At 47.9% G+C, this 12,118-nt stretch overlaps 1 pseudogene; it reads left to right on the forward strand.

Moving 5' to 3' along the window:
• The first annotated feature begins 1,035 nt into the window (after window positions 1-1,035).
• Window positions 1,036-2,960, forward strand: LOC136457532 (transcription factor MYB1R1-like; annotated as a pseudogene).
• Window positions 2,961-12,118: the final 9,158 nt, after the last annotated feature.

Raw genomic sequence — 12,118 nt, forward strand, 5'->3', positions numbered from 1 at the left:
GTTGAGATGTACTGGTTTAGTGAACTAGTGAGTCACTGATTCAAAAACTTGACGTCATAATTCTATTTCGACTACTAATTTCCCACCGGATTTCAAATGAAGCTTGAAAATTCTGTTAAATAATAAATATTAATTTACATGGGAATTCAAAACAGACTTTATTATTATATCTGCTTTGCATCAACCAGATTTAATCTATCCTCATCAGGAACCACGTGGCAGTTTGCTACTGATGATGGCCTGATACAGTTTGATCTCTCCTGCATGTCAGATATGCGCCTAGTCAGGGTCACGAAAAAAGAAAGAACCATGGAGTGAATTTACTTTTTTTTCTAGCTAGATGATGCATCAGCAACAGCCCAAAACACTGTAATCGACCTTCTAGTAGAACAGCTACATCATCCTAAAACGGGACACCTTTCATTCAATCAAGTACAACAGTACCGGTAGGAAAATTTAACCATCAGATAATGACACTGCTAATCACCGTATCCGGACCAACTGGTCCGGTCCACCTTGTGTGGTGTACACGTTTTACCTTGCTGATTCCACATCATGATATACTTAATATATATAGTAGATAGATAGATAGATAGAGAATATATCTTGTCCAGTTCTGTCTATCTATTTTCTTTTTATATGTATGTGCCACAATAATGGTAAACAGGAAAACAAGCGCACAGCCTTTTCCCATTCAGTTGACCCTGTCGGAATAAAAATCAGCGGCAAATATGCACGCAAGATTGCAACGAGATTCCTGATATGAGCCACACAATAAACATATGTACAGTCTGACAGCGACTGCAACATTATTGGAGCAGCAGCACGCCCCAGGTTGGGTTTACAGATTCCTGCGGATTCTAAGCGCAGTTTAACTAGGCCAGCATCTGGGATTGAATTGTCAATAGCATAAACAGGGGATGCCGATGCGTCGCCGTCATGGGGTGTCCAGGTGTGCGCTCCCCAGCGATTCGCTAGTCCCAGCCAAAGGCCACATCTTTCTTCCACTCCTTCCCATATTAAGCAGAGCCGAGGCGAGCCCCCAGCCCAGATGCAACGCAAACATCCCTCGTCTAGTCCTCTTCTCCTCACAAACATCTTATCCCTCCCGGTCGGGAACCGATCGAGGCCATAGAATTCCTTCCATTCCTCGTCCGTTTCCTCCTCCAGGCAGGCACCACCGCACCTAGCTTTCTTTCTTGTCGTTCGCCGCCGTGTGCCGTGCCGCGCCGTCCATGGCTAGGAAGTGCTCTAGCTGTGGGAACAATGGCCACAACTCGAGGACCTGCAGTGGGCACGGCAGGACGATGACGGTCTTCGAGAACGGCGGCGGAGGCGGGGGCGGCGTGAGGCTGTTCGGGGTGCAGCTGCACGTGGGGTCCTCGCCCATGGCCATGAAGAAGTGCTTCAGCATGGAGTGCCTGTCGTCGTCCGCCGTGGCGCCGGCGTACTACGCGGCCGCCGCCGCTCTCGCCGCCACCAACAGCAACTCGCCGTCGGCGTCGTCCTCGTCGTCGCTCGTCTCGGTGGAGGAGGCCCGCGAGAAGATGCCCAACGGGTACCTCTCCGACGGGCTCATGGGCAGGGCGCAGGAGAGGAAGAAGGGTGAGTTCCACGCCCCGGAATTTCATTCTCTAGTTTTTTTGGTCGTCCAACTTGGTGCCTACCATGAGTTTTCTGAAGATTCAGATTGTTCTTAGTTTCCAAAAACAAAAAGTTTCAGATTGTTTGTTTCAGAATTTGCAACCTCCTACTATACTATAGCTGTTTCACTCGTTTACTTATAATTCATCAGAGGATTAATGAGACTTTGCAGCTTATTATGTATGCCATAGATAGATAGGATAGAATAATATACTCCTATTTGGGCAGCTAGTTTGAGTTGAGCTATAAGTCTGAAAAAACAATGCTTTTTCTTCTTCTTCTCTGCTGGGTTCCAACCAACCATCACCAGGCGTTCCATGGACGGAGGACGAGCACCGGCGATTCCTGGCTGGCCTTGAGAAGCTCGGGAAGGGCGACTGGCGAGGCATCTCCCGACACTTCGTGACGACGCGGACCCCGACGCAGGTGGCCAGCCACGCCCAGAAGTACTTCCTCCGGCAGAGCAGCCTGATGCACAAGAAGCGCCGGTCCAGCCTCTTCGACGTGGTACGGTCCCGTTCCCGTCCGTCGCCATCCATGCATCAACACCCATGTAGTACCAGCACACTGGCTGGCGTGTCTGAATCGCAAGTCTGTCTTCCGTTTCAGGTGGAGAACGCCGACAGGGCGGCGGCGAGCACCATTAAGGACAGGGAGCAGCACCTGAGGCTCAAGGATGCGATCGCGACTACCGCCTCTGCAGCAGCGCCCGGAACGACGACGACGCCAGAGCTCCCGGCGCTGTCGCTCGGCATCAGCCGGCCAGCGAGGAGGCCTGACCACGTCGCGCTGCCACCAACCAGCCTGTCGCTGCAGCTGCCGCGGTGCTCGGCGGCAATGGGCAAGCGCGTCGCCGAGCCTGGCCCTGGCGGCGCCGAAACACAAACACCCTTCGTCGACCCTGACGGCGGCGGCAAAGGCTAGTAGTAGCCAGGCGCTGCCGGACCTGGAGCTGAAGATCTCGACCGCCCGCGAGAGCGACGTCCACCAGGTCCAGACGGGGTCGTCGCCGCCGCCGCCACCGAGGACGCCCTTTCTGGGCACCATCAGGGTCATATAACCGGAAAGAAGACGTCGACGACGCGGGAATATCCTGCTGGTAGGTAGATGAAGAGCTTTTGCTCATCTGAAGAAAGTTGGTTCAAAGACGGGCCGGGGTGGGAAAACTAGGTGCTTTTGGCAGAGTGGTGTACGTGTGTGCTGGTGGCAACCGAGACGACGACGACGATGCCGTCGTTTATCATGTGGGTGTAGTGTAATAATATCATCATCAGAAAGATGGGAACTTTACTGGCCTAATTTAGTCTTTGTTTGTTTGTTTGTTTTCTTGCAAATAAAGAACGGCTGCCACCATTGGTATGCACTACTACTCTCTCCCGTCGTTCCGGTCCCCGTCTCGCTCAACCTCTTTATGTTGACACAAAGGGGGGTCGATGGTGAGAGATTGAGCTCAGCATATTCAGCTCAGTTGCTTGTCTCTCTATTAATATATCATATCAGTACTATGATAGTAGCACGTATAAAAGTTTGGTTTGCAGGTGGAGAGTTAGAAGGATACGCAACCATGCCTGTGCCAAGTGCCAAGAGAGCTCCTGTTCCTTGTTCCTACACGATGCAATTATGCGAAGGCGAAATATCCTCTCAGCTGGCGCTTGTAGTTCGTTGAGCTGGAATCTTGTTTGGCACGAGTTCGGTTTTAGTGACGAGGATATCTACGGTCCCAAGCAAAGCCACAGTTGGAGATCAGTGGTGGGCAAAAATTAGCACCTGCTGCCCAACTACTAAGCACGACCAAATTAACCTTGGACCATATCTCGCGATCATTTTAAATTTGGCCGTACGTATGTATGCACATTGCGTTTCCACGACCACGCTCCGGTCGTGTCGAATTGTCGATGCTACTACATGCCTACATGCCTCGATAGCTCCAGTGTCAAACATGGCCAGTCCCTGCTGTAAAACACGGCGTCACCTGCCGCAGTCCCGTCCAGCCCGTAGCCGATACGTTGTCACCCGTATCAGGACGGATACGGGATACTCCTCCGTGGAATCATGGAAATTACTACTAGTAGCAGTGGTTAGGAGTAGCAGTCGGATTCGTCTGTCTGACGCAAGAGGCAACAAGAAGGTTGTGGAGTACAGGATCTGACGACGATCACTGGCCTGGCCTGGCCTGAGCAAAATATCAGTGATAAGTTGGCCGAACGTCCAATGCGGTCGCAAACCGAACGCCGGCCGCCGGAGCTCGGACAGGTGGCCGCCGCGCGTTGGCGCCTGGTGGCGTGGCCACGGCGGCGGCAGGACACGCGGGGACGCGACGGGAGAGCCGAGCTGGGCTGGCGATGCCGAGCGGAGCGGTGGTTGCAGCAGCCTTGCAGCACCATGATGCGTAGTAGTACGCGTCGCTTTCTTCGACGTCCCACGGGACGAACAAATCAATCAGATGGTCAGATGGGCTCTCCATCCTGCACAGATTTTTACTAGTACTCGTACCTAACAGAGCACCGAGCACGCCTCTGGTTGCCAATTCGATCGAGCTAGATGGATCTGCCGTATTATTATTACTACTACTACTGCTGCTACGGCTACTTGGATTAGCTAGGACATGTCGTGCAGATTATTTATGTTGTTACACAGACAACATAAATAATCTGCACTTAGGTCCATCTCGTGTAGTCTAATGTAGTGTAGTCTAATTGAGTGGAGATCCATACGGCAATCTAATGTAGTATAATCCGCACTTAGGTTCATACGTACCCCACCCACGGCTGGGGTATGGATGTCGCAGCAGCATGTAGGGCCCCATGTGCATGGTGAAAATGCCGTGTGGGTGCTGCTGCCGTTGATCGGTTAATAACGTGAGACACGGGGTTTGGAACTTGGAAGGAAGACAGATAAAGAGACAAGACAAGGAAGAAAGAAAGAATAATCAAACGGACAAAAGCTGGTGCGCAGTCTTATCTTTGATCATTCCATCCTCTGATCGGTCCGGAGGATATGGTAGGATAACAATCCAATGATAATAAAGATGTTCCTTCCTCTCACTTCTCGCTGGTCTTTTTCTGACCGACCCAGTTTATTTTTTATTCTATTTATGTATATTTCAAAGACAATTCCAACACGGAGGGAGTTGTTTGTTAGGTAGTAGTGTTGTAGTACGTAGTGCTAGCTGCACCGTGAGTACTTTTCCAACCCAAAAAGAAACTGTGCGAGGATTATCCGGGGGCACGTGAGACGTTTCGCTGGATTGGATAAACGAAGTCTCACGGATCTTTCTTATCCCAATTTCCATCCAATGCTCTTTTCGAAGTTCCCTTTTTCGTTTCAGAAGAAGAGGAAGAAGAAGAATCCATCCCCTGCTGGCCTGCTCTGCTCCAGCTCCTGTGGTCGGCAGGTGTCCAGGTCCAGCAAAAGGCCCGGGCGGCTGGGACGGCGACCCGTGCGGCGTCAAAGCACGGAGGTGGCTCCCAATAATGGAGATGGAGGCCAAGCAGCTAGCACCACCCCATCTGGCCATCTCAGTGAGTCCCGGCTCTCGTTCATCTGGTCCCTAGCAATGGCAGACGTTACAAAGCTCTCGCTGAATGGAATGGGATGGATGGCAAGGGAGGAAGCTGCCAAGGAGACCAATCAGGCAAACTGATATAGGAGTAGGGAGTATTTCTGTGGCTGCTCCGCGCACGTCAGCTTAACCAATCCAGGTCTTTTTCATACGCTGCTCATCATTGAGCAGACCGTACTACTACTCCTAGGATGGAGCACTGCATCCAAGCTTAGTAGTAGTACTAGATGCGACCTCTGAAAAAATCATCGTCCGGAGACGTGAACAGAAACCTAATTTTCGGCGAAGCAAGGTAGAGCACCTATGCTAATCCTATATGAATGATGAGCTCGAGCGAGTGTCATGCATGCGCTCATGCTCACACGGCGACGACTAAGACCATTCTGCGTGCGTACTCATCCCCTCTGCGTACGATGATTGCTTGGCCAATTGGCCGGCCTCTTCTTCGATTCCTCGGAGGAACATGCGCGAGCTGCAGGTAAGCGGCGATGATTCTTGCAGCCTTGTGTGCAGAGACGATGCGAAGGCCGAGGGCGACGCTAGGGGAAAAGAGAGAAAAACGATGGGCCAGTCTCCGTCGTCCAGATCCTGCAAAATTCTCGTGCGGACTCTAGTATTCCTAGAACAAGTCTCACTTTGCATACGCACTGCAGTAACCAGGAAGCTTGATTTGCTTCAGTGCGGAGACGACCTGCCCGGAGCGAATTAGGCGCAGTTTATTATGTCCAGAAAATCGACTGCCACCGTAGCGAATGGGGGAAGAGTCGTCGGGCTAAAAGGAGCAGATTGGTGGATCCACCATCCATCTAGAGTTTGCACGGAACACATCGACTTTTCAACGATCCGGACGTCTCAACTTCTGTTGATGTCAGAGCGAGCGGGTACGCTGTTGCTGGAGGCAAACAGAAGATGATAGGCTGCAGTAGATTGCGTGAGGTTGGGCATGGCATAAATTGATTGCACGACACGGTCAAAATCTGCGACAGTAAATAGATATGACCCAACAAACACTAAGCACTGCATCAAGGTCAGTTAGAGCAGCCGCACCGTACATGCATGCTCGCAGACGACGCCGGCCTGAAGGACAAATCAAAGCGATGCTTGATTTTGATATGTTGGCTGCTACGTTACTTATAGTTCTCGAGTTGTTCAAAGTATTAGCAACCTTAGTCATAGAACCTACCTTCGGCTACAGTTTGGTTTCCGGGGACGGGGAACGCAAATTAAATTGCCAATCAGAGTGACCGGGGAGAGCCAATTGCCACATCGAGGCTCATAAACATAGTATGGGCCCAAAAGGACGCCTCCATTAACAAACAGTCGGGCCCAAAGCGAACTGAAACGAGGCCCTATCCAGTCAGAACAAAACAAGCTTGGAAGGGCCGTTTTGCTTGGGCCGGATCCTTCCCCATTGGAAGGAAATACCCGGCGTCAGCCCAAACGAACAAAAACAATAATAATGCTCCTGATTTTCTTCCCAAAACAAGGCCTCACCCTAATTTATCCTTGCTGGCGTACAATAGCTTGCCTTCACCGACACGACGCGGTGAATAGCTCCCGTCGCGTTCCAAGTAACCACCGTGCCACCACCGGAGCCGTAAGGAGATGGACATCATTGCCCGCTGCTGTGGTGCCACCCCGTGTTGACAGGCGGCCATGATTGGACCCCAGCGTCGTGGTACTACACGATCGGGGAGCAGCAGCCAGTGGCTGGCACAGTAAAGCAGCAGGCCCACGGCTCGTCGTTACTACTCCCAGCCGGGGAGCAGTCCGCCGCCCCTGCGGCCGCCATCGCCCCACCCCACGGCTCGGGGCTCCGGCCGAGGACTCCCCGCTGCGCTACGGCTTACGGCTGCGGGCAGCCACCCAACTGTGCGGTGCGGCCGCTTCAATTCAAGGCGCTGCTGTCCATCGAGAGATCTTTTCCTCCTCGTCGTCCGTTCCGCCGGCCGCGCGGTGTCCGGCCGCTTCACGTGCCACGTCCACCACCCCCTCGCGTCCGTTTCCTCGCCCCTCCGGCCGCGCTTGGCGAGTGCCCATGCCCGCGTGCCTGGTGCCCTGCCGCCGCGACCCGCGCACACCACGTCGCCGCCCGGGACACGCACGCAGGCGCGCGGTCATCGTGGGGTTCCACGGCCGGCATCCAGAACCCGCGTGGGCGCGGGCGACGTGGTCCGCCTGCCCTGCCTCGCACATGAGCGCGCATGTGGTCGTTGCCCCCGCACCCACGTACGGCCCGGGCTCCTCGTCGCTTTTGATACAAATTCTACGGCCTTTAGATGCAGATCCGTAGCTAAATGCATAACTTAGATAGAAAAACTTGCTTGGTGTACCATATGTCGAGCGTAGTCGTAGCCATGGCACCGCAGTGACGTGGCCATCGGTGGCGCGGTGTCGTAGTTGAGCGCCGTGCAGTGGAGACGCGTTCCATTGGCGACGGCGAAGGCAGTGGGTCTTTCCGTCGCTGGCAGCACCGCTTTTTTAGATCGGGTTAGGGTTTCTCTGTAGGCGGGTTACGTCGGCTCAGGTCAACCTCGTACCTTGTGCCTTGGCCCCCATGTCCCTTTTATGGTGCTGTGCGATGGGGCCCACCAACCATAGAGTGATTGGGCGGCCTCGATCAAGGCGTGGATCCAAGGGCTCAATTGATCGTTGGACCAATTGGTGGAGATCAAACTAACATTCTCCCCCTTGATCTCACCTTATTTCTTAAACATAACTTACTTACTTTATCTTGTTCCCATTCCATCACAGATCAATGCATAGAGAGTGCCTCATCGTCACGGTCTGTTGCCATTAGATTAAACAGTTATAGCGCACCTCTCTGTTTTAAAACAGATACTCAACTAGACCCTTAGTATCCAGAAATTATAGGCTTTCCCATAAACACATGTCGATTGTGTGTTCTCTAAACGCACTGGGTGGTTAGCCTTTGGTAAACGGATCCGCAAATACTTACTCGGTATTTATGTGCTCAATGCTTTTCAAAATGATTCTCAATTTTCTCCTTTACAACATATACCTTAGTGTCAATGTGTTTGGCAGCATACTTGACTTGTTGTCTTAGGAGTTAATTTACTTTAAATGGTTATTGTTGTTGTCTACCATTATTAAATCCGGATACAAATCTGTTAACCTCCTTTTGCTTGTTTCTTAAGCCTCATGACAAGCTATACTATGGTATGCATCACTGATGACACCACAACTGTTTCTTTAGAGTTTTTCCACAGTAATACTCCAGCTGCGAGTGTTAGCAACTGCTGTGGATTTCACTACATATCTCGTCAAGACTTAACTTTTTGTATCCTCAACTATCTGATAGTACTTATTCTTTCTTACTCGGTATGAGGCCTATGATACTTTATAAAATTACAAGACATTCTCAACTCAATTTTAGTGATCTATATCTGAACTAAACTTCTACCAAAATATCTTGGATACGTAAACTACGTTGGGGTAAGTTCTTACTTGTACTTGTATACTCATCAAGCTTCCAACAGTTGAAGCATATGGAACTATATTCATTTGATCGATCTTATATTGGTTCCGAAAACACTTAAAGTTCCCAAAACTATTATCCTTGACTATATGAGTAGGCGTAGGTTTACTCGTATGCATACTTTACTTCTTTAGAATCTTTTTCTAAGTATGTCTTTGTGATAGTCCTAATACCCCATTTTCTTCTATCTTGGTGAATTTCGATTCCTAGAACCAATGACGCTTCACCAAGATCATTCACATTGAAACTTGAGAACAAAACTTCTTCTCCAATGATAGATTAACATCACTACTAGTGAGTACAATATTATCTATTCACAGGATGTGAAAAAAGAAATTTTTCATTCTTGAACTTCACATAAACGCTATTGTCCTTCTAATTTTTCTTAAAACCCAAACTTTCTTATCGTTTCATCAACATCAAGTCTACTGTCTAGAGACTTGTTTTAACCCATAAATAGATTTGTACAGGTGGCATCCCATACATTATTTTCTTCCACGACAAAACCTTTTGGGTTATACCATGTGATCGTTTTCTTATAAATCCCCGTTGAGGAATACCGTCTTTACATCCATCTAATGTAACTCTAAATCGTAATATGCCATTAACACCATTATAATTCTAAAAAATTCTTACATAAGATTGGAGAGAAAAATCTTATTGTAATCTTTTTATTCTCTTTGCGTAAAGCATATTGTCACAAGTTGTGCTTTATATCTTCCTACATTCCCTTTAGAGTCATATTTTATCTTGTAGACCCATTAACAGCCTACTGTTTTTGCTCCATTAGGAGTTTCTTCTAAATCCCAAACATCGTTGGTATTCTTCGAATTCATTTCAACTTCCATAGCTTCTTGCCATTTAAATGAGTAAACGCTTCTCATGGCCTCTTCAAATGAGGTGAGATCACCCTCTATTTGAATTTTTTTATTAACATAGACTTCATAGTCATTGGAAAAACTGCTTTATAAATTTTTTGAGACCTTCTTGGGCCTCAGCTACTGGCACTTTCATATGGGGCTGTTGTTGCTCTTCATTGTCAAGAGGCAATTGATTCTACAGGCTCCTGTATCACAAGATCCTTGTTTAGATTATTCATCTTCTTCGAAGAGCCAACAACAGGTGTTATATTAGTCATACAACATCAATACGTATTAAGAAACTTGTTGCTCCTGAATCACTAGAGTAGGCACGCAGTCCATCTTCTCTTCAAGTCTTTGATCTCTATATCCCTCTACATACCATCCTCCTCTAGATCTTTTTATCTTTTCTAAAGATAGTGTATCTTTAAATATCTTATTTTGGGTTTAATCTGTTAAAATCTCATATGGCGCTTTAAGCACCACTTAACATCTTTGAAACTGACTACGCTATTTTCCTATCGGAACTTTAAAAGGTCTAGGAATTTAGCTATTTCTCTGCTTAGGGGTATCATTGTTATAACCGTTATACTCCCCCAACGGTCTTTATCTCACTCTTAATGAAGAGTATCTTTCTTAATTAATCTTTATATTCTCCCCCTCGAAATATGACATAAACTTTACTACCATAATTTTAAAACTATTCAGAAAGCCTGTAAACGAGGAGACACTTATAACTTACTTCATTCAATGATTGTGTCATGTAAACAAAGTTATTTCTTGACCCGTTTAGGAGTACATTTTCCTTAATTCACTTTATGAACTCAATAAGGTCTTTCATTAGCAGTACTTTTACAAGTTATAATTGCATCTTTTTCTTACCTTTGGTCAGTATTGACCATGACGATGCCTTTCTATTGTGCCATGGTCAATACTAGGATAGCATAAGAGCTACCCAAATTTCTCTCGCTATACGGGATACAAAACCATATGAGTCATCACAAAACTTCTCCCGCCATGCTGGATGGACTAGCATAATTACTATGCCAAAACTTCTCTCCATGCGGGATACATCTATACGAAAACTTAGTCATGATGACTAAAACATTCACTCATACTTTATTTTCTAATTAAATCTTTCTGTTGGTTCCGATTTAATCAGAAAATTAGTAAACTAACAAAAATTGTCCTAAACTGGCCTGACTCAAGCCTTTTTATTCATATACCCCAGCATTGTAGCTTGTTGGCATACAGCCGAGTGATCTCGTCGAATAAAAACATATAAGGTGCTTCTGTATCAATTCTACATCACCGTTGGGTAGAAAATAGAATTAATACATAAAACATAGAAATTAACTTGAAATCTATATAACTACTCTTCAAAATTAAATTCTCCCGTTGGTTCGAATTTAATTAGAAGATATTCAACTTCATCGCAGCGAAAACATGTTAACAAAATACATTCTATTAGTTTAGGAGCATTCCTTGGTCCTTATCAACTCTCTAAAAAATTCACCACGTTGGTGTAAATTTTTCAGAGATTTAAACTTTAAATTTAAATTCATTATTATATTGTCATCATCAACGTTGGTTAGAAAATGACAATATCATAATCTTACTTTAACAAAAAAATGGACTACTCCTCTAATTAAATTTCTCCGTTGGTTCTAATTTAATAAGAGGATCAACATAATCATAATTTTCTAAATATAACTGCTCTTCAAATTAAATTCTTCCGTTGGTTCGAATTTAATTAGAAGATAATCAACATTAAACTTTACAGCGAAAACTTAAACATAATTTGTGAATTTTACCCATAGGAAAACTTCTTTTGCTAATTTTCTTGAGCCATTAATCATTTTTCAGGAGATAAACATTTACTGGAAAAAGAAAAACAAAAAATGGATTCAAACTGAATATTGTACTTCAGCCCAACCAGCAAAACGGTCCGGCCCAACTACCTCCGCACGCGCCCGCGGCACCTCCCAGGTCGCAACCCGCGCCTGGGCCGGCAAAGTCGCCCGCTGCGTGCTCCCGTCTAGGCTTAATCTGGCCCGGTTGATCTACGTCATTGATGCAGATCGGACGGCCATGTGCGCGTCTCGTCGGCTCAAAAACGACGATGCGGCGCCGGCTCCCAAAACCCTAGCTCACTTCTCTTCTCCCCTTTCTCTCTCTTAGCCCCACGAGCGACAGAGTGCAGCCGAGCTCAAGGCAGACGCGACGTAGGGGATGGCGGCTCCGCCGTGGCACCCCTCGCCAGCGCACGCGTACGGCCGAAGCCACGCGCGACACTGTCGAGCGGCACCACGGTGGTGCCCTTTAGCCTGTTCCTGAGGTGAGGGTCGTGCGGCGGCGCTTCTCCCATCCTGGCGGCTGGGGTTGACTTCCCACGCGGCGTCCATGCGACGGCCAGCGGTGACGGAGCGGGCGGACCCCAGGTAGGAGCTCCTTCCCCTTGTCCGTTCACTCTCTTCCCCTTCCTCGTCGTGAGTTAGGGTTAGGGTTTTGTTAGGTAAGCCACCTTCCTAGCTCTTCCACTTTTCCCTTCTT

This window comes from Miscanthus floridulus, chromosome 6, assembly GCF_019320115.1.
Source record: "Miscanthus floridulus cultivar M001 chromosome 6, ASM1932011v1, whole genome shotgun sequence".
NCBI classification, from domain to species: domain Eukaryota; kingdom Viridiplantae; phylum Streptophyta; class Magnoliopsida; order Poales; family Poaceae; genus Miscanthus; species Miscanthus floridulus.